At 39.5% G+C, this 23,102-nt stretch overlaps 1 long non-coding RNA gene across 1 annotated transcript in view; it reads left to right on the top strand.

The window, feature by feature from the left end:
• Positions 1-21,661, top strand: part of LOC123815531 — a 172,094-nt gene extending 150,433 nt beyond the window's left edge. Inside the window, exons 2-4 of the long non-coding RNA XR_006785134.1 lie at positions 2,299-2,415; positions 6,814-6,886; positions 20,909-21,661. This is a non-coding gene — a long non-coding RNA (uncharacterized LOC123815531). The remainder of the gene's footprint in view (positions 1-2,298; positions 2,416-6,813; positions 6,887-20,908) is intronic.
• The last annotated feature ends 1,441 nt before the right edge of the window (positions 21,662-23,102 follow it).

Raw genomic sequence — 23,102 nt, 5'->3', positions numbered from 1 at the left:
AGCAATTCCATTGCTAGGATGATATCCTAAGAACCATGAAACACCAATGCAAAAGAATCTATGCACCTCAATGTTCATAGCAGCACAATTTACAATAGCCAAGTACTAGAAGCAACCTAGGTGCCCATCAGTAAATGAATGGATTAAAAAACCATGGTACATTTACACACTGGAATTCTATGCAGCAGAAAGAAAGGAGTTCCTACCCTTTGCAACAGTGTGGATGGAGCTGGAAAGCATTATATTAAGTGAAATAAGCCAGGTGGTGAAAGACAAATACCATATGATCTCATGTTTAACAGGAACCTAAACAACAAAACAAAGAAACAAGCAAAATATAACCAAAGACACTGAAATTGAGTACAGGCTGACAGTGACCAGAGGGGAGGGAATTCAGGGGGAAAGGATGAATGGTTTGCAGGAAGAAATATAAGACACAGACAAAAAACTACTGGGGGAGGGATGGAAATGGGAGGGAGGTGGGGAGGGCTCGTGGGTGGGCTGGGATCAGAGTAAAAGACAGAAAACTATACTTGAACAACAATTAAACTAAATAAATAAAAGACAAAAATTAAAAAGAAAATTAAAAATAAATATATATATAACAAAGTATATATAATAAGAGTTTAATACTACATTAAACTGTCAAAACAGGAATGTATCAGCACAAATCAGATGCCTAAATTAATGGAAGAGTATAGGGAATTCAGAATTAAGCCCTCTTACATGAACAAGTAATCTATTAAAGAGAAGGTAAAGATATATATTGAAGAGTTGAGAGAGTTTTCAAAAAGTGGTCTTGGAAAAACGAAATTTATGCATGCAATAAAGCTTGTCTACATTCTTACATTCTAATCAAAAATAAATATAAACTGATAATAGCTCTGCTTACCTCTTGCATATTTTCAAATCACACCAGCCCTGCTTCCTTCTTACCCACTTCTCCCTGTCTTCCCCTTGAAGTGAGCACTTCACAGATGCCTGCCTCACAGAGATTTCTAGACCACCCATCTCTCTTTGCCTTCCGACTGACTCCATTCCTGCCTGTATTCCCTGTTTTCCAACTAATGTCAGGTGTGGTTAAGTCTCCTTGTTTTTAAATTTATGCTAGCTTTGCTCCTCATTTTCAGTGCTCACCCACTCCCTATAGTTATCTTTCATTCAGCTCCTTTTCCTTCAGTTCAGAACCTGAGAACAGGAGTGGGTAAGAACAATGTGTTTACAGACTTTCATTGTGACTTATAGGAGACCATTCTGCGTGGTGTGGACCCAGCTCCCACTCGGAAAGGCCAGTGGAAAGTGAGGTCCAGTGCACAGGACCCACACCCACGGATAGGTTCTACCATGGGGAATCAGGCCTGCATGGTACCTATGCTGCTTTGAGACTTGCTTTTTGCTAAAACTCCCTCACCTTGAATTAAGGCAGCAAATGTTTACTGCGTATCTGTTTTTTTTTTTTATAATAACTAACACTTTTTTTTAAGATTTTATTTATTTATTTTTAGAGAGGGAAGGGAGGGAGAAACAGAGAGAGAGAGAAACATCAATGTGCGGTTGCTGGGAGTCATGGCCTGCAACCGAGTCATGGCCTGCAACCCAGGCATGTGCCCTGACTGGGAATCGAACCTGCGAGACTTTGGTTCGCAGCCCGAGCTCAATCCACTGAGCTACGTCAGGCAGGGCTACTGTGTATCTTTAAAGTAACTTCCTAAAATCTATGCTAAACCTTCAAAGATGAGTATAACCAGTTCAAGCACTTTTCCCTTTACATTTGCAAATATCCCTCTTTTTTCATGTAACTAGCCACATCCTCTCCTTTGTTTTCTGTAAAAGGTAACCACCTAAAGTGAACCTGTGCATAGTAAATGAGGACCATCTTCAATGTAATGTGCCCAGAAAAGCAATAAAAGCTTGTCAAGGCATGGGTCAGCATGCTCTCCTCTTGAGAGAGTGGCCTAGGTGCTCTGAGGTGCCCTCCTCTTGAGAGTGGCCATGCCCTCCTTTTTCCTCCACAGGACTTAATAGTCTGTGTGAATTTGTCTCATCTCACCCACAGTGCCATGGACACTGCTGGCCGGTGACCACATCAGTGGCAGAAGACTAACCTTGCTCAGGTGACACCTCCTTACATGATTTTGCAGTTTTACAACTGGGACAGCCCCTGTCTTTCAGGTTACTGGTTCCGAGGCCTTGCTCTGAACATTTCCATTCTTCTGAATCTCATATCTCCCTCCTGCAATATTGACTAGAAGTAACATGACAAAATTTAGCACCTCAGAGTTTTTTATTTTTTTTTAGGATATAAGTCGTGAAGAATACACATGTGATCCAACAGAGGAGCTGCATCAACAGCCTTCAGTGCTTCCAACCACACACCTATATAAAGAATATAAAGAATCTGAAAACGAGCACACAGTAAGTATTCCATGTGCATCAGTGCTGGAGCTCTTGTAATGTATTAACCATTGACATTTTAGGCCAAATCAATTGTGTTTTGGGTGATGCCTTCTGCACGGCAGGGTATTTAGTAGCCTTTTCCCACAACTTAATACATGTGTATAGTACCCCAACCCCCTAAAATATATATAAAAAAGAGAAAATTAAAGACAGAGAGGGTGAGATTTAGAAAAAGAGAGATTAAAACAGATACAGAGAAATATATTCAAAGGAGTAAATGAGTGAAAAGTGACATTTTAAAAGTCTTCACACAAAGATATATTTTATTTAGTTTTCACAAGGGAGGAAGAGAGAGAGAAACAGAGAGAAAGATATATCATCTATGTGAGAGAGAAACATTGATCACTTGCTTTTCGTATACCCTGCCTTATCAGGGATTCAACCCACAACTTTGTATGTGCCCTGACTGGGAACTTAACCAGCACCTATTTGGTGAATGGGATGATGCTGCACCAATTGAGCCACCTGACCAGGATGACATTATTATTTTTACTTGGAACATGTATGTGACTTTACATCACTTTGGCTTTATTGTGGAGAAGTTAGTTCAAAAGCCCTTTTCGGTGACACAAAGTGTTCATATCGGCAGACAGCATCCATAGGAATCCATTATAGAGACTCACACCACATAGGCTGATATGAGCACAAGGTCTGATTCCAAGTATAACAGGGGTCCATGGAAAGTCATATGGCAGATATAATTACATTTAGATGTTTTCTTAATGTTAACCCCATGAAGGTGAGTACCAAAAAATGCCCTGAGTAGTATGTTTTTTTCAAAATCATATTGATGAATCTCAGACCTGATTTAATTAGTATTTCCAGCTACATTTTACTTTTTTTGGTAATTTTGCCATGTTTGTAGTTTTCCACCAAACACGTGGAACACCAGCCCCCAGTGTTTTTGGTTGTATGTCATACACCTGTGACAATGTCTTTAGAGAGTAGTTCCAGTCCTCATCCCCAGTGAGCCAAGTGGGTCATTGAAGACTCCAAAGGAACACAACAGCACTAATGTGATCACAAAACAAGTGTTGGTACTCAGCTCCTTCTTCTGAAACCTGGGACCCTTGTTAACTTTCTAGGAATCTGTGGGAATAGCTGTTCCTGATGCATTTGTATACTAATGGAGGTGTCCTGGGTGAGCAGTCAAGAGCTCTGAGAACCTTTCAGGGAAGTCTAATTAGAAAAAAGCACCCTGTTCACCCCATTCATGCAACTTTTAAAAAGTTAGCTCCCTAACTAATTGAGAGAACAAAACAGAAGAAATCTGGTACTTGCTCACATTTTAGAGACAAATCCCTATGAAGTTTACTTTAGTGAAGAAGGTTGAGAGATCAAAATGTTTGCCATCTGTGTCCACACTTTCTCAGTATGTGTCTTTTGGGAAAGGTCATAATATAACTGTTTCCCTCACTATAAACACTGAATCTGGCTTTCCCTCTAACAACTTTGCTCATTCAGCTGTGAATATTCTCAGGTAACTTAGGTCATTACTGTGATCCCATGTGGGCAGCATTGTAGCCATTGCCAATTTTTTTGTGTTGTGTTATAGGGAAGATGTCAGGAGTACTGGGTGGCTTTTCTGGTCAGAAGCAGTTTGTTAGGTATTGGAATCCTGCTGACTGTGTCTTTCATGTACCTCTGGTCAGGACTTGCAGAATAAGAAGTGAGTGATGGAGAACCAGCTACTCTTTATTCTTGTAATCCTGAGCTACTGAGGTGTCCTTTGGTTTTTCGTAATGTTTGAGGGATATGTAGTTTTTCCTTTGTACCTGATAGGAATAAACTAAAAAAACATTATGGTGGTGTTCCATTCTGTGGCGATTCCCCAGCAGCACTCTTAATGTTACCTGACTGAATACCAGACATCTTTCTTTATAAAGCTCCACACAGAAATTCATGGAGGGGCAGTTAGACAGGTACAAATTATGTCTAGCCTTAGAAAGTTGGCAGATACACCAAAAACAGCACTCAAAACCTGTCAGAGGTGAGAGTGGGCACAGAAGGTCTGTACAGCCCAAATCTTAAGATAACAAGGGTTAGCCCACATCCTAGACTACAGACTATGCAATCCTTGGGACACTGAAAGAGTCTCACACTAGATCACACTTTGTCCCACACCCAGTAGTATCTGAGCATCCATTCTTGCCTCCACTAGCTGTTAAATGAAGGTGTACAAAGTCAGTGCTCACATATTTGTGGGAATATTGGAGAAAATGGTATGTTGTTTGACTTGACAGCAAGCTAAAACATCTTGCAATTGGCTATAGTTTTCATGGAACTGTCTTCCTTATGTGTTTGTGTGTTGGGAACTGCCCTGCTGGTATCAGAAGCTGTAACCCCCGCCAAGGCTAAGGCTGAGGGAATGACCTTGGACTGTAGGCCACCAAGGAGACAAAAGCTTATCTCCCTGGCAGGAGCACTGCTTCTGCTACTTCATCCATAACTGACCCCCAATGCTTGGTCAGTTAGCCAAAGATGGGTAATGTTCCCCAAGGGGGGAACAACTTAAGACAGCACAATCACATGTGAGGCCCCCAAGGAAGGACTTTGGGGGCTACAGCAAAAGGGGGTGATGGACCCTTGCCCCTTGGCTTTGACAAAGCCTGAGTCCTCATTGTCTGTGAGAAAATCTCCTTATCTCTTGGTTGCCTTAGTTCCCTTGCTCCACCTAAGCCTGAAACAATGACAGGGTGGTGCGGCTCTGTCCTGAAAAGGGTGGGTTCCCCGGGTGATCAGGCCTAAGAAAGAATATGTAAATTACTGTGAAACCTACTTTGTTTAGAATGCTCTCAGTTGAATGATAAGGGTCCAGGGAAGAAGTAAGTTTGTTCCCTAAAGTTTTTTACAGCTCTTTGACCCTGACTCAAAATAGGCCCTCAGACTTCCTTGTTACTTACCTATTGTTGATCCTTACTTCCTAGCAATGAGTAATGAGCTTTACCTGAATTCTTATGCAAACAAAACCAATAAAAAGCCTCTCCAGTGGGGAAATGGGGCACGCTCCCCACTAGAGAAAGTGGCCATTCCGTTCCTACTTCCCCACAGGACTTGGTTGTCTCTGTATATATTTTTCTCATTTGTCCACGAGCCATCTGCAGCGTTCTGCGGTCACTGCAGGCTGGTGATTGCATCATTTGTGTAGCAGTCAGCTCCATTGTCCTTTCAGACCTTCTCAGACACTTACTCACTTGTTGGGAGTCATCCTGCCTGGTTTCAGGGACTGCAGCCTCATTAGCAGACAATAAGGACCCACGGGTAGAGCTGAGTGAAAAGGCATTGGGGATGTGAGCCACTAAGGAGACAGGACATTTCCTCCTGGCAGGAGTCCTGCCGCTTTGTCCCTCACTTCCCCCTGCCTGGCCCTGGTGTATGGCTGGTTAGGAAATGGCAGGTAAGATCCCTCAAGGGAGGGGTGACCTAAGGCATGCACAGTCATGATGTACCATCAAGGAAGGACTTAGAGGTCTTCAGAGAAGGGACAGAAAAACAATCACCCCTTGGCTTTGTCATAGCCTGAGTCCTCAGGCTTTCTATAAAGTCTCCTAGTCTCTTGGCTGTTTTGCTCTCCCTACATGACTCAGCCTGGGAACATTGTCAGAGGCAGCTGCATCCTTGTCCTGGAACAGATGGCTCCCAGTGGTAATTCTTGCCAGAGAATGAATATACATTGTTTCCTTTGAGACTTGCTCTGCCCTGTTGCTATGAAACAGACACTTAAGCTAAAGCCAACCCTGACCTGGGATGATATCAGTGTTTTTCCAACTATTATCTGAAACTGACAGAATTTCTCATGACTAGCTTTTTGGACATTAGTTGATGAGCTTTACGTGCATACTATGTATGTCTGCATGAACTGAACTCAATAAAAATGCAAGGAAAGAGGTGTTCAGGACCTTTCTCCTTTGAAATACTGGTAATGTTTCCTCTCAAAGAAAATCATTGTGTTGGGCATTTTTTCTCAACCAAGATGACACAGAGGAGCTCTGCTGGCAGAGACACCCCATCACCCAATATCATACCTAATAGCATCATTTATACATTAAATGGCAGACGTGATTAAGCTATTCCAGCAGTTTTTGTGTAACTTGTCACATAATAAAACTAGACCACCAAGGTCAAAAGCTGCAACCTCACTTCTTTTCAGGACTTCCCACAATGGATACCATTTTTCACAGGGTCACAATCTAACAATGCCACCAGAACATGACCTGATTCCACTGAGTTGCCATGTCAGCAGTTATGCCAAAAAATATATAAAATGTCTCCTGGTAAGTAATGTTAGTTTGCTTGTGCTGTCAAAATGTAGTGCCATGTTGGTGGGTGTAAACAACATAGTTTTTTAACTTACAGTTCTGCCACCTCAAATTTTAAGATCATGTTGTGGCCTGGATTGTTTTCCTGGGGACTCCTTCCTTGTTTGCAGGTGAGTATGTTTAAACTTCTTGTTCCCAGGTGTTTCCTGTATGGCTCTCTGTGACCTGATCATTTGGTAAAGGCTCCACTTTTATTGAATTAAGACTCCCGCAAATTAACTCACTTAACATTATTCCCCTAAAAATTATGACACCAAATACAGGCACACTGTGAGGTAATGGGCCTTTGGACTCAAACTGTGAATTTGGAAAACACATTTGAGCTCTTAACACATGCTCCTGCTTGTCTAAAGAGATTTACACAGAAATGAGACTGCAGGTAGAAAGATTTGCATATGTAATATATTCATGTGTATCATAGGTACAGCCACAAATGAACTAAAAGTTCTTTTCCAATGACACTGCCACCAGCAGTCTCTGACGATGGCTGCCTTTTTAATCAAGCCTCACTTGAAATTTATAATTGTTTCAAATGCAATCCTCATGGTGTGAAGTTGTCCAACACTATCACAGTTGTCATTGTGTGCACTATTCTTTTACCAATATTATGTATCAGATGTCAGCCATTTACCAGAGATGTGGATTTTTTTCATGTCATGTGATCAGATACTGCCCCTGGGAAGGGCAATATTTCTTCATTAAATCTCCAAGTGTTTGTCTCTACTAATTCTGTTCCCTCTACAATGAAGGCTTCAAAATCTGATTAAATAAAAAAAAAATAAGTGCCTTTTTTTAAACAAAATCAAGTAGATCCCTTTCATGAGTGTGTTTCCTGTACATTGTCTTTAAATTGCAGAAGCATAAAATTCTCCAGAAATTGTCCTTTCATGTCAGAGGAGACCAAGGCTCAGTAGCTCAGAGGGAATGTGGTGTTGTCTGACCTTTTTCTGTTGTCAGTACAGGAACTTAAGAACCATTTGGCATATTTAATTCTATGTATTCCCATCTGTGCATTTGGGTTATTATTTTTCTTTTGGAGTCACTGGGAAAATCCTTTTATACAGACTATTTATAAAGGGAGGACTCTTGCTCCTAAACTGAAAAAAATGCCTTGAAAAGAATGATTATGTAATTCTTCTTGATCAACTATCTTATGATAGCACATTTAAAGGTCAGAAATTGTTTCAGTTTGGGCACCCTGTCTTTCTTTATACATGTGTCCCCGAAGAACTCTGAGTTCATTCAGGAGCTTCACATTGTCAATCTTTCTGTGGTTATTGGTATTGTTGTTTAAATTGTTTCCCTTTTTGTTTAAACTAAATATGAAGGTAACATCTACTTGTCACCTTGAAGGCCATTTAGAATGCATAACATAGGATTTCATAATGTCCATGGTAGCAGCCTACCCCTGTCAAAACATTTTCAAAATGACAACCTACCTGTTCATTTGTCTGGTATTTAGTACAGTACAACATATCCTAGATCACCTTTTTACTATGTGAACATTGGCCACAGCGTTGATACCAGGACTCTTCCCAACCCCAGGTTTTGTCCTGGGAATATCCCTTATCTCTCTGAGGCTCAGATTGCTTGTATACAAATTGCATGTTAGAAAACAAATCTTTTATTATTTCGGTAGGATCAACTGAATCAGCTATAGTAAGCACTTACCTAGTACTCCATCTTCCAGTATATATTGCTGGATCTGCTGTGAGTTTTCATCTAAGTAGGTTTCACTCACCCATGAAACTTTTATGCCTTCTTCTTCACTGGCTTGTGGACCTTGTCAGTTTGAAAAAGATGTAGAATGCAATTTTTCAAGATATTTGAGATTGTTTCCACTGGGTCTTGAAATTTGTCCTTTCTGTGGCCAGATTAAAGCTCTATCAGGGGAGTAGACAAGTAAAATGCCCACTGAGATAGCTGGTACTACTTTGGATGAAGTTCACTTGTTCAACTATATGATACATCTGGTGTGTTGTGACCATTCAAGGCCAGACAAGTTTATGAGATTCAGGCAGACAGAAGAAAATTCTCAGAGTCATTGGGATGTCTGAAATGTGTTTATTCAAGGGTGGGCAATCCACACGTGCTGCAAGTTGCATGTCCCCCTGAATGTCCCTGCATATCACCTGTCCTCTCTGCACAGCACCCCAGCATGGCATCTGCCGTGGTCTACTGCATGTCTCTCATCACCCAGTTTGGCAGCCAAAGGGATCCCCTACATCCTCTAATACTAGATTGTAGACAAAGCCAGCAAGATGCCAACAGAATTATGCAACAGAGCTTCATTGTATGCAGGCGAGCCCAATCGAGGCTATGGAAACAGTTTTTGGAAACAGTCTCAAGGCTATGAGAAAAATACTTATCAGGCCCATTCTCAAGGTTATAAAGACTTCTTCCTTTAATAGCCCAGACACCTGGATGAGGAAGCCAGACTGCCCCCGTTTACCCTACATCTGACCTAAGTTAAAACACAAGGGGACTAAACCATGCCTTACATCAGTTGGAAAGCAGAGAAAATAAGCAAGAAAGGCATTAGTTGGCAGGCAAAATGTGGTGGGTGGATCTAGAATTATCTGTGAAGCAGGGAACGGTGGGATGCTAACTTCTATTGGAAGGCCAGGAGATGTGGGTAAGAGAGAAGCAGGGCTGGAATCAATTGGAAATATGGAAGAGGTGGGTGAGGTTGGTATTGGCTTAAGTTTATTTTTTAGTATGCTGTAAGGCAGTGTCCAGTTTCTGTTCATTATGTATATTTTGTTTTCCCAGGATGAGCTGTTGAAAAGTTTGTCAACTCAACAATGTATATCTTTACCTTCTCTGTCATACATTAGTTGTTCAGATAAGAGGGTTTGATCCTGGACACTGTACTGTTACATTGTTTTAAGGGTCTGTTTTGTGCCAATACCTTTCTGGTTTGATTATTATAGCTTTATAGTATGGTTTGACAACATGGAGAATGTCATCTATAATTTGTTCTTTCTTCTCTAAATGTAATTGCTTATTAAGTTATTTGTTGTTCCATATAAATTTTAAGATTTTCATTTCTCAGAAGAAAGTAAGTTGTAGTTTGATAGGATTTCAGTTGAACCAATTAATTGCTTTGGGAGATATCATAATTATAAAAATTTAATCTTTCTAATAGATAGGAATTGTTTATCTTTCCATTTGTTTGTGTTAAGTTCAGTTTATTCCTTCAGTGTTCTATAATCTTGAGAGTACATGTCTGTACAGTTTGCATTTTGTTTCTTAATAAATCATTTTATTAACTCAATTTTGTTGAATTCTTGAATTAATTCTATATACAGCAACACATCATCTGCAAATAGTGACAGTTTTAATTCTTTTTTACTTAAATGTGTTTTATTTTCCCTTGTGATTGTTAGTGTAATTATTCCAATGTTATTTCAAATAATAGAAATGAAAGTGGATATTCTTAACTTGTTTTGATTTTTCAAGAGATCGTTTTCATTATTTCACAGTTGAGTATATAGTTAGTAATGAGGTGGTCACATACACTCTTTATTAAGCTGAGATTGTTTCTTTGTAGAAGCATTCTGTGAAATATTTTTATCTCTAATGCATATAATATTCTATTTCTTTTTCTATATCTCTTGATCATTTGTATGAATTTTTTGAGTGGTGAATCACATAATTTGTTTCTGGATGTTGAGCATCTTGTATCACTGGTATAATTCACACTTGATCAAAGTATGTACTCTTTTTACTGTATTATTCAATTTGGTTTGGTACAATTTTCTTGAGAATTTTAGTGTGTACATTTATCAAGAATATAGGCCTGTAAGTCTCTCTCAGTTTGTTTTTGCAGTTTCTTACATTAGTTTTGGTATCAAAGTAATGCTGGCCTCTTAAGAAAAATTGGTGAAGGATATGTACTAATCATTGTTGTCATATTTGTTAGAATCCCCTGTAAATCTCTGTGGGCTTGGGCTTTTCTTTTTGGGTGTTTCAGTTACTGACTCAAATGTATTTGTAGTAATTGGTTTGTTCAAGTAGTGTTATTTGTCATGATTTACCCTTCAAAGGGAGTATGAGTTAAAAATGTTCCATTTTATTAGAAGATCAAATGTGTTATGTATAATTGTTGATGATAGTCTTTAAATATTCTTTGTGTTTATGTAGTGTTGATTGTTGTTTCCCTTTTATTCTGCTTTTATTTATTTTTCTATTGCCTCTTTACTGCTTGATGGGCCTTATTAGAGGTTTTTCAAATTTGTTTATCATTTCAAAGAAGGAGCAATTAGATTTATTTATCTTTACATCTTTCTCTATTTTTTTTAATATGGCACTGATCTTTGTTTTATTTTTAATTCAACCTACTTTTTAAAGTTCTTTTTTAATGTATTTAGAAATTCAAATGATTTTATTGAAATTTTTCTGGTCTTTAGTTAGAACTGTATAGTTATAGTCTCCTCCTATAAGAGCTTTCCGTAAATGCACATTTTCCAAGACCATATTTGAATTTATATTCGTCTCAATGTAGCTTTGGTTTTTCTGTTCTTCTAATTATTTATTTATTTAGACTGGAGAAGTTAGGGAGAAAGAGAGGAAGAGAAACTTAAATGGGTGGTTGCCTCTCACACTCTCCAGTGTATTGCCTGTAACACAGGCATGTGCCCTGATTGGGAATCGAACCAACAGCACTTTGGTTCATAGGCTGGCACTAAATCCACTGAGCCACACCAGCCAAGGCCTCTGTTTTAATTTTTGATTTCTTGGGTGTTTGGTAGTATGTTGATTCATTTCCAAATGTATTGCTTGCTTTTCGTTTCTTTTCTATATTTGATTTCCAACTTCTTACCATTATGGTCAGACAATATAGTTAACAGCCCTGGCTGGTGTGCCTCAGTGGATTTAGCACCAGCCTGCGAATGAAAGGGTCACCAGTTGGATACCCTGTAAGAGCACATGCCTGGGTTGCAGGCCAGGTCCCCAGTTGTGGGTGCATGAGAGGCAACCACACACTGATGTTTTTCTTCCTCATTTTCTCCTTTCTTTGTGCTCTCTCTAAAAATAAATGTATATAATCTTTTTTAAAAAAGCAAAGGAAAATATAACTAATATAACTTCAAAATTTTAAATTTATGGAGATTTGTTCTTATCTCCTACTACAAGATCCATCGTGGAAAGTTTTCTAGTGAAATAGACAAAAAATGTGTACCGGCAGTTTTAAATGCAATGGTCTATAAATATCTATCAAGGATACCTGTTTTGCAGTTATCCTTGTTTAATTTTATGTTTTTAATTGTCTAAAACACAGTGTTTTAAAATAAGATTATTCTTCTTTAATAATTCCATACCACATTTAATTCTCAAAAGGAATCCTTGAAATAAATGCCTTTTTACCTCAGCATTACAGATGAGGAAAGTAAAAGGCCTTTTAGCTACTTAAATTCACAACACCATTAATAGGATTTCCAGTTTTTCATCCAGGAACTGTCTGTTTCCCTAGCCATCCATATCTAGTAATAATACAGTAAGGAAGTTTAAGTAGATTAGCAAGGTGGATGGAAAAGAGAATTAGGTGGCTCTAGCAAGGGGCTCTTATCAGTATTTTTACACCTGACTCTGTGGATCTGAAATTGACAGGGTTTAGCCACAGCTTGTCTATATGGTACAGGATGAAGATGACACAGTTGATCATGCAAAGGCATTAGAACAAGACCAGCAGTTGAGTTGTAAAAAATAACAAAATGGCAGCAAGATTAGAAAGGGGTTGAACCAAATCCAGGGTACTTCCATGCCCTTCTCACCCATAATGCCATTCTGTCCTCCCCAGAACATGCTATGGAAATGGGAGGCACTTCCTCTGAACTCAAGGACCACTAACCTATGTCTATTTTCTTGTGATAATTCATTCAAGTTCACATTTTCAAAATGCTTACACATAAGAAGAATGCTAAGAAAATATCACATATGACATATGTGGAGGAGACATCAAGTGATACGTATTTTGACTGCATGATCCTCTGACCAAAACTGAAGATCAGTTGTAGTATCTGCTTTTTTTTTTTTACTGAGTTATGATAAGTGTGTCAGGGTGACCCTGTTTGAATGAGGTATATAAGATACAGAGTTGAATGAATGAACTGCATCCAAAATGACACCAAATATTTGAGTGGGCCTAGGGATTTTCTGCTTCCCCCAGAAATCCCTAAACAGGCCACACCAAAACCAAAAATCTGGACTAGGTAAACAGTATCCAAAACTCCTTGGCAGTTTGCTTTCCAGGTGTTTGTTTCTAACTTTGGATGGCCACCAGCAAGTGAAGATGGAGGCAGAAGGCCTTTTATGAGTAAGTGGAAATTTATAAAGATCAATAAACACAGCAAGTCCAGCAATATATTCTGTAAAACCAAGTACCAGGCAAGCACTAGCCATAGCTGATCCAATATATCCAGCCAAATTTATATAAAATATATATTCTAACATCTTTTACAGAAGCAAACTGAGACTCAGAGGGATGAGGGATTAGCCCCAAGACACAACCTAGAAATTGGCAGAGTCACCATGTGACATGGAGTTGGCCAGTGCTCACCTAGTGAAAAACTGGTCTGGGATATTTTGGGTGCTAATGAATGTCAGAAAGGAAACAAGGTAGGTAGTCATGTAAACGAAGGTCCTACATGTGAAGTTTAGTAACATGGACACTGTGGGCACTTCAAGCACTATGCCTTTTGGAGATTCCTCAATGTGAAAGCCTCATCCAGGAATAAATTGATGTCGTGCTCACGATAAATGATAAAAAAGGGACACAATGTCAGCCACATTACATTTGCAAACAGAAGAACAAATCTAGAATTCACCCAGGAACACTCGGCTCTTCAGAAATGTTTTTGCAGGCACAGGTGTGCACAAGATGAAAAACTCTAAACTATAAATGTAGAATTTGAGCTTAATGGTGAGGAAAATTATTCAATTATTGTTCTCAAGGCGTTTTGTTAGCTGAGGAAGAACTGGTCCCCCTTTATGGGTAGTCAGTATTAACTGCATTGTCTCAGTGAGTCTGAAGCTGACAAATGAATTATAGAAATAAGAATAGGAGGCAACTGTACTTGAATAACAATAAAGAAATGAATAAAATAAAAATAAATATATAAAGAGTACAAGAATAAAAAACTAATGGCTTAGAGATTATTAAACAAAGAAAAGGTAAGCCTCAAGATTTCAAATTGTCCCCCAAAGGCTTACAGGCCAGAGCTACAAACCTCCTAAAGTCTGCATGGTCCATGTTTGGTTTAAACTGTGGACCTTCATCAATCAGGAAAAGGAGGGAAATGCATGTAGAATGCTGTTCCTTCCAAATCTGGAGACAGTATGCAGGAACAACACACACAGCGAGAACCCTCTTGATCTCAAATGAAGATACTGATTGCTTTTTTATTTACTTTAAATTGAATTTTGATTCTCCTATTATGGAGATTCCAAATTCCTGACAGTGGCAAATACTTAATGATTTCAGGAAGAGAAATAATACACTCCAACGAAGAATCCGTATGATAGATAACTCAGGATGGAGGAAATCTGATTTGCTGGTAAACAAGTTGACAGGTGCCTCAAAGTTTCATGGAAATAAGTTCTCATCAATGATAAATGGAAAAACACATTTGAGGACTAGAACACAAGGGAGGTTTCCATTTAAAAGAATGATAAATTCAGTCAGGATGTTAGCAATAAAGTAGCTAAAATCAGAGAGATATAGTGACATTGTGACAGCTACAGCCTATTCAGGTTGTAAACAGGGTATAGCTATAAAATATATAAATATTTCACCTGCCTATCTTTCTACCCACAGCCCTATTTCTGAGTGAATTTATTGAGACAAAGTGTTATATGATACCAGCCTTCCTATGTAAAACCATCCTTTACATGACTACCTATCTGCTCACTTATCTGGCATAACACCAAACAACACATTCTGGACCTGCTTTTCAAGAAAGTGGGCACTAGGTCATCCCCTTGGCTCAAGGTGACTCTGCCAACATTGTTAGTGTCATGGCAGTATCCCTTTATCTGTATGAGACTCAGTTTGCATCTCTGAAAATTGGGATGTATAAAATAAACCTGGGATAATTTTACATGGATTAAATGGATTATTCATGGCAGGTTTCCCTAATGCTTCTTCCTGCAGCATATGCAGCTGGCCCAGGTGTGGTTGTTGTATTTCATGAATTTCAATGTTCCATAAAAATCACTTGCCTTTTTTCTCACTGACTTGTGGCCACTATGAGTTTTAAAAAGTACATGAAAAGCAACCCTCAACGAGCATGTGATGCCACTTATGGGGTCTTGGTGTGTTCTTCTGTAGTCAGATTAGGCATTTAGGCAGATGACAAAATTCCCAAGGCCCACTCAGATTTTCCATATGACTTTGAATACACTTCATTCATAAAACTATATGTTATACACCTGCTGATGCAGATACATTCTGAGACAACTTGGAACACTAGAGGAGGCAGAACAAAATCTGTTAACTTCAGTTTAAGTAAGAGAGTCAGACGGTTGTAGCAGACATTACCTGAAATCTCTTTGCCATAGTTTACTTATGCTATTTTCAAAGCTTTGTTGCATCTGGTGGCATTTCTCAAATGGTGACTAGAAGGGTGATCAGGATGGGTCACAGGACAATATAAAAAGGGAGTGGTTTTTGTGCCCAGAAGAAAAACCTCATGTTTCTACAGAGCATAAGATTAATTTGAGAGCATTAGTTTGTGCCTGGCAGGATGCTGGATTTGCTCCAAGTCCATCCTAATTTGTGTCTTCTTCAATTTGTTCTCACATAAGGTGCTGGCCCCGCTCTGGTGTCCATCACCATTGCCTTCATCATCATTGTTTTGGGCCATAAAAGGACATGTGGCTATACCCTGTAAAATCAGGTTCCACAGAGTCACTTGTACAAACCTGGGTAGAACCACTAGCAAGAAAGCTCATTAATTTTTCCAGGTTTATACCAACTCTCTTTGAGTTTTGTTTTCTAAACTTATAGAGGATATGCAGGGCTAAAAGCATACATAGTTCCAAGTTTAAAATTTTGGAACAGCCAGAGATAGGTGGTCACTTTAATGTACAAAATACACCTTTTGTTTCTTTATCTGAAATACTGAGATTAAGGAGACTTGACTGAAAATGTCCTTGTGAAAATGTGGAATGAAATTTTTCAAAGCAGTAATTTCAATTTATGATACTATATGTTAATAAATTAATTATAAATAATGGCCTCAAATGCTACTTTAAAACGACAACATAGATATTTACAAAATCTTTTTTTGCCCTGGCTGGTGTGGCTCAGAGGTTTAAACATCAGCATGTGAACCAATGGTAGCTGGCATGTGCCTGGATTACATGCCAGGTCCCCTTTTGGGAGCTCCTGAAAGGAAAAATATCAATGTTTCTCTGCTGTGGTCTGGCCACAGCTAGGTCCAGAGGTTCCTGAAAGGTGGGTAAGGTGTCGGCGATGGGAGACAGATGACAACATGCCTCAGAGGACAGTGATGCTCTGTTCCGTTTATTGCAAGTACAAGCAGGTTTTTATACTTTCATTTTTAGCAGTGATTGATATTTGTGATTAGGTGAAGCAGAAAAAAATTAATACAAAGGTAACCAGGAAAAGTACAAAAATTCCCATAGATTCAGTTATATTAAACAAAGATTATTTTGACCAGGAGAGCCATAAATCAGACAGTTAAAAATAGCTGTATATACAGAATTTGAATATCTTATTGTTTATTAAAGTTCTCAGAATTTGTCATGGGGCAAAAGGATATGCTAAATTGAATAGAGGTTATAGGAAATTTATTATAAGGCCTTTGTAATGTCTAACTTACCTATTTACCTTTTCTGTCTAAAATATTTCTCTATGCACTATGAACTCTGACTCCCTGGTAACTGTTTCTACGTGCTTAATTTATAATAGTTAACCAGCTTTTCTTCTTTCTTTGCCTGTCTAATTCTACTTGATATATATTCCTATTCAAGGTAAAGTTGGGGCTGTTACTCCAACAACTTTTAGACGTTCAGGGGCTATTTCATTAGAGGGGATTTTATTCTCTGGTCAAGAAATTATTTTATACAACTTAATTGTAATTATGCGAATTAATAAACCTGAAATACAGGTATCTAACAATCCCACCACCTTTTAATTACCAAAACAAACATGTAAGGAGAGATAAACAGGAAATTCAGCTACAATAAACCCTTTTTATTCCTTAATTAATAAACACCAGGGAGGTCTGCTTCGAGCTAGCCTTTCCATGAAATTTAGACTAATTATAAGGCACTTGGACTTCATCCTTATTGACCATTCTAATGCCACCCTCATTACATGCTCCTGTATAAGGCAATGGGGGATCTGGAACCCTCTGGAGACTATTAGCTCCTTTTGGGGAATACCATAATTTGCCAGTAATCTAATATGCTACCCAGGGGTATCTTTGGGCTGTGGGTAGAGGTCTATATAGTTTTTTCTTGTTTTCTTGAAAGACTCTTTATATCTATGGGTAAGGAACAGACGTGGGAAAGTCTGCCAATAATTCAACCTATTGTAACTGATTCATGAATTCTTTTATGGGAACAATCGGGGATAATTTCTTACTCAGGTTTATAAACACCTTGTTTAAAACAATCTGGGCATGATTCAATAGTCTAAGGAGAACTAGTTGTCCCTTCAGAATTTCCCTCAAAGTTAATCGTTGACTCTCTTTGAGACTTTTTTTTTTCTCATGGCCTGTTCTTATGGGAATCAGGGTACAAAGTAAGACCATGATTAATATTAGCAAGGAAATTATTAAAAGCAATCCCCAGAAAAATTACCGCCCCCCTTTGTATGCCACGCTCTCTTCCAGGAAGATGGATTCCTTGAATGCCCTCTTTCCATGTTCAGACCTTGTCAAAAAGCATGGTTGGAAGAGGGCGTGGCATTTCTCTCACACATTTATGTTACTCCCCCTTTCTTTCTCCCTCCCTCCCCCTCTCTCTGAAAGTAAGTTAACATAATCTTTTAAAAAAGGACCTTTATTAACAATTTACTATAGGAATCACTGTATAGGTTTTATTGCCTAAAAAAAAAGCTACCTCAAAACAGCTGGCATTTGACTTTTTACAACAGCTTTTAATTTGTGTGTCTGTAATGATCAGAAACATTGAGAATCTTTTCATAGCCTATTAACCTTTATGCCCTATTTACAGTAGGGTCTATTAAGGTTCTTTTTCTATCTTTTAAATTGCATTGCTGCATTTTCAGTATTGATATTCTATGTTCTTTATAAAATAAAGAAAGGGATATTAAACCCTATCATATGTATTGACAAATTCCATTATTTTCCTTCCCCAACCACGTTGATATGATCATGGGCAAATCTGCACAATCACTTAATGGACACCCAGTCACTGAGGGAATAGAGGATAAAGCATGAGGTAAGGCAAAGCTTGCTGGCCTTCCTACCTCCCCTCAGAGGCATCACATTTCTCTGAAAGATTCTAAATGATTTCTTATCAAAGCCTCTGGTGATCTCCTACACATCCATGCGCTCCCATTTCTTTGGTGGATTCTGTTCCCAGACAGGATGAGAATAAGGTCCAATTGCCATCTGGTCCTTAACTTGGTGCACACCCTCGTGCCATGCAAGGAAGTGATCCCAGGGGCAGACAGAACATGTGAGGTTGGAATCAAAGCATAGTGGTAGGGAAGAGTTATGCAAGGATTCCTCCCAAATGTGGTCCTATTACCTTCTCACAGGTTCACACCCAAGCCACTGGGACAATGCCCTTATATACTCCCTTCAGTCTGTCAAAGTGTGTGAGAGGCAGTGTGGTGTAGGAGCAAGCATTGGCAGTTGGTCACCCCAGGCCTAGTGGGACTAGGCCATTGACCATATGCTTCATTTTTGCTGCTGTGTGGTTTTAAGCAGATCCCTTGCTGCATATATACATTTAAATTTTTATTTTATTTTATGAATTTAATGGTTTGGAGAGAGAAATGTAGAAGGAGAGTGAGAAACATCAATTTGTTGTTCCTCTTATTTAGGCATTCTTTGTTCAATTTTTTGTATGTCCTGACTGTGGGCATAAGGCACATACAAAACCTGCAACCTTAATGTATATGGATGATGCTATAAGCAACTGAGCTACCTAGACAGGGCTAGATCAACTAGTTTTTAAGTTTCATGGAACATTTCATCACTTATTTACCTTATTTCCAACCCACATAATCCACACATTGCTCTCATGTTGTTATGGTAAGTAATGTTGAAACCCACAACCAACTGGCATTGTACCAATGTTGCCAACATCCATCCACATACTTTCTTTGTGTTTTGTTGTGGTATATGCAGAGACAGATTTCTCTTAAACTCTTTAAAAAAGAATTTATTTATTTTTAAAGAGAGGGAAATGAGGGAGGAAGAGAGGGAAGGAAACATCAATGTGAGCATGCCTCTTCTGTCCCTCATATTGGGGACCTGACCCACAACCCAGGCAAGTACCCTGACTGAGAATTGAACCAATGACCCCTTGGTTTTCAGGCCTGTGCTCAATCCACTGAGCCACACCAAACAGGGCAGATTTTTCTTAAACTTTTATGTAGCCTGGCCTGTATGGCTTCCATTTTCATTTGTATGCCTTGGAAAGACCTCCTTCTTGTTCTGGATGTGGTAGATTTATGGTGGGGTAGGGGAAATCAAAGACAGCAAAGGAAAAACATGGGGATAAAACAGGAGGAAAAGACCTTATAACTTGTGCAGTGAGTGCTAGATGAGGTTTCTTTGAGATGTAGACTTAAAAATTTGTAGGGGTTTTTATTTTTTAGGAGTTCCATACAAGGATTCTTTACTCTGCTTTATCACATTCTTTAAAATCTGTGGTTTTATTAATCAGTGTTCCCACAATAAATTCAATTTTTAAAAGAGGAAAAAGAAAAACCAGAAAATGTTTCTTCTGTTGTTCTCCTGTGAATACTCACTTCGCTAAGGTTTTAGAGTCCCCAGGCACAAAAAATTTCCTAGGTCCTCCTGGGAGCCCAGTAATGGCTGGTGTCTCACTTGGAATCTTGCGCCTGTAATGCATCAGACTTCAGGGAAATCTTTCAAATCCGTGATGCCTGGTTGGTCCCCTATTGGGCTGATGGCCCCAGAGGACCAATGATTTTCCATGTCCTCCTTTCCCTGCAATGGTCACAATGGGCCAGCAGGGAATTCTCAGGTGGACTCCCCACCGCCCACCAAGGGCTGAAAGACAGGATCCCAGTTGTTTGGGGATGAGATTAGCCTGCAAGGAGGGGCAACCTGTTCAGTCCTGCTGACATTCAAGCCTCTTGTTGGGTGCCATCTGTTGGCTGCTTGTATGTTTCTTTCCTGCAGAGCCACGAAGGAGGTGATTTGGCAGCGGTGGTGGAGGAGAATGACTTCCAGTGCACCAGTGGCACTGGAGTGATTGTGCAGGTGGTGCGGGGCATCAGTGCTCAGCCTATGTTCTGGAGCTTTGACTTGCAGGACTCTTGAGAGAGTGGCTCTCCACATCTCCCAGGACACCTGGAAGGGTTGACTTGTACTTGCTCATGCTGCCCCTTCTCCCACTGGGAACCAAAGACCAAATGGTGATGCTGCCTGTCAACAGCATATGTTGATTCCTGGAGTCTGCTCCAGAGGTGCCTATGGACTTCAGGGGTATAGGGTGGATGGACAGGGTGGCACATACCTGGCTGTCCTTGCTCCTGGGGTCTTTCCCTTTCTTGGCAGCACCTCTGAAATTTTTCTAAGTCCTGATCTGAAGATGTGAAGAGACAGGCCACCTGCTGCCTACATGGGTTCCAGCTGCTGTCTGCCCGGCCCATGTGTGTGTTGGCCTGAGTGCTGATCACCAAAGCAGACTTTCTTGCTGAGTCAAGTTCCAGAGGTGGGGACAGCCATGGGCTCTGCATGGAGGCACTTAGAGAGCGAGTTTGGACATAAGTAAGCCTGGGTCCCAGCCATTGGACTAAATTTTCTACATTGTTTTCTCAAAAGTTCCCAATTTGGGGAGTGCAGTGAGCTTTCCTGTGGGTGAGGAAGGCTGGACACTGCTCTTGTCTTACATGCTGTCTCCTCTGCTTCTTCCTATTCCCACATCCTTCCTAGGTGACCAGCAGAGCTGGTGTCCATGCCTGGTTCTCCAGCACCACCCACCCATGGATTTTGGCTTTACAAGGGACATCTCTGGCTGTCTGGATGACTGTTTACCTGGGCACTGAAGTTGACCAATTGACCAGGCCTGCAGTTATACTGGTGGGCACAGCAACTGGGTCGAGAAGCTGACTGGTTATTCCCATACTTGCCAACATGCTCACTTAAAAGTACTGCACATAGGATGGTTAAGCTTTCTCCAAGTGGAGGGGAATGGAAGGCAGAGGCATAAATGCTATGTAATGCTTTTTATTTTCTGCAAATATGGCTGGTATATAACAGCTTGTTACTTGCAGATGTAAAATACAGTGATTTGACATTTACCTTGCCTATAGTGTAGTCAGCCCACAAAATCTGTTCTGTTGTCACCATGCAAGCTTATGATGAGACTATTAAAGTTACACCTCTCTTTTTAAAAAAGAGTGAACACATGACCATGTATCATATCATCATGGCAATGATTATCATTTACGTTACTGCTTATTGTTTATGGACGTTTCACGGTGGCAACTGTTACTACAACTCAAAGTGACTCCAGTCAAGTTTCTCTGCCCACAAAAGGTACCCAGTTAACCCCGTCCTTTGAGGAAATTTCTAAATTGGTACAGAACCAGTTGTCCTGGGGGGAACCCTGTGTGACTTTTCCAAGTTCACCAAACTTGGATTCAAACTATTCAGAGGCCTTAACTTGCCAGTGTAGAAGCATAGGGATAGAGTCATTTTTTGGTTATTTTATTTTTTGTAATATTTTTATTTTATTTATTTTAAAAATAATTTTATTTTAATTATTGTTCGAGTACAATTTTCTATCTTTTATTCCCATTCCAGCTCACCCACCCAGCCCTCCCTACCTCCCTCCCATTTCCACCTGCCCCTAGTTTTTGCCCATGTGTCCTTTATACTTGTTCCTGTAAACCCTTCCCCTTTTCCCCTGAAATTCCCCTGAAATCCCCTCCTTTCTCCCCTCTGAACACTGTCAACCTGTTCTCTATTTCAGTGTCTTTGGTTATATTTTGCTTGTTTCTTTGTTTTGTTGATTAGGTTCCTGTTAAAGGTGAGATCATATGGTATTTGTCTTTCACTGCCTGGTTTATGTAGCTTAGCATAATGCTTTCCAGTTCCATCCATGCTATTGCAAAGGGTAGGAGTTCCTTCTTTCTTTCTGATGCATAGAATTCCAGTGTGTAAATGTACCATAGTTTTTTTAATACATTCATTTACTGATGGGCACTTAGGTTGCTTCCAACACTTGGCTATTGTAAATTGTGCTGCTATGAACATTGGGGTGCATAGGTTCTTTTGCATTGGCATTTCAGGGTTCTTAGGATATCATCCTAGCAGAGGAATTGCTGGGTCAAAAGGCAGATCCATTTTTAGTTTTCTGAGGAAATTCCATACTGTTTTCCATAGTGGTTGTACCAGTCTGCAATCCACCAACAGTGTACTAGAAGGGACAACAGTAGGGTCCCTTTTTCTCCACAACCTGTCCAACACTTGTTGTTTGTTGCTTTGTTTATGATAGCCATTCTGACTGGTGTGAAGTGGTATCTCATTGTGGTTTTAATTTGCATCTCTCTGATAGCTAGCAATATTGAGCATCTTTTCATGACTCTCTGGATCCTCTGTATGTCCTCCTTGGAGAAATGTCTGTTCAAGTCCTTTACCCATTTTTTAATTGGGTTGCTTGTCTTCTTAGAGTGGAGTTGTGTAAATTCTTTATATATTTTGGAGATTAAACCCTTGTCTGAGGTATCATTGGCAACTATGTTTTCCCATTCAGTTGGTTCTCTTTTTATTTTGATACTGTTTTCTGTAGCTCTGCAGAAGCTTTTTATTTTGATGAGATCCCATTTGTTTATTCTTTCCTTTATGTCCCTTGCTCTAGGGGATATATCAGTGAAAATATTGCTGTGTGAAATATCTGAGATTTTCCTACCTATGTTTTCCTCTAGGACTTTAATAGTGTTATGGTTTATATTTAAATCTTTTATCCACCTTGAATTTATTTTTGTGTATGGTGTAAGTTGGTGCTGTAGTTTCATTTTTTTGCACATAGCTGTCCAATTCTCACAACATCATTTGTTGAAGAGGCTATTGTTACCCCATTTTATGTTGCTGCCCCCCTTGTCAAATATTAATTGACCATAGA

The sequence above is a fragment of the Phyllostomus hastatus genome, unplaced genomic scaffold (genome assembly GCF_019186645.2).
Source record: "Phyllostomus hastatus isolate PE091 unplaced genomic scaffold, TTU_PhHast_1.1 phas_contig_194, whole genome shotgun sequence".
NCBI classification, from domain to species: domain Eukaryota; kingdom Metazoa; phylum Chordata; class Mammalia; order Chiroptera; family Phyllostomidae; genus Phyllostomus; species Phyllostomus hastatus.
This window is presented reverse-complemented; position numbering and strand designations above follow the sequence as displayed.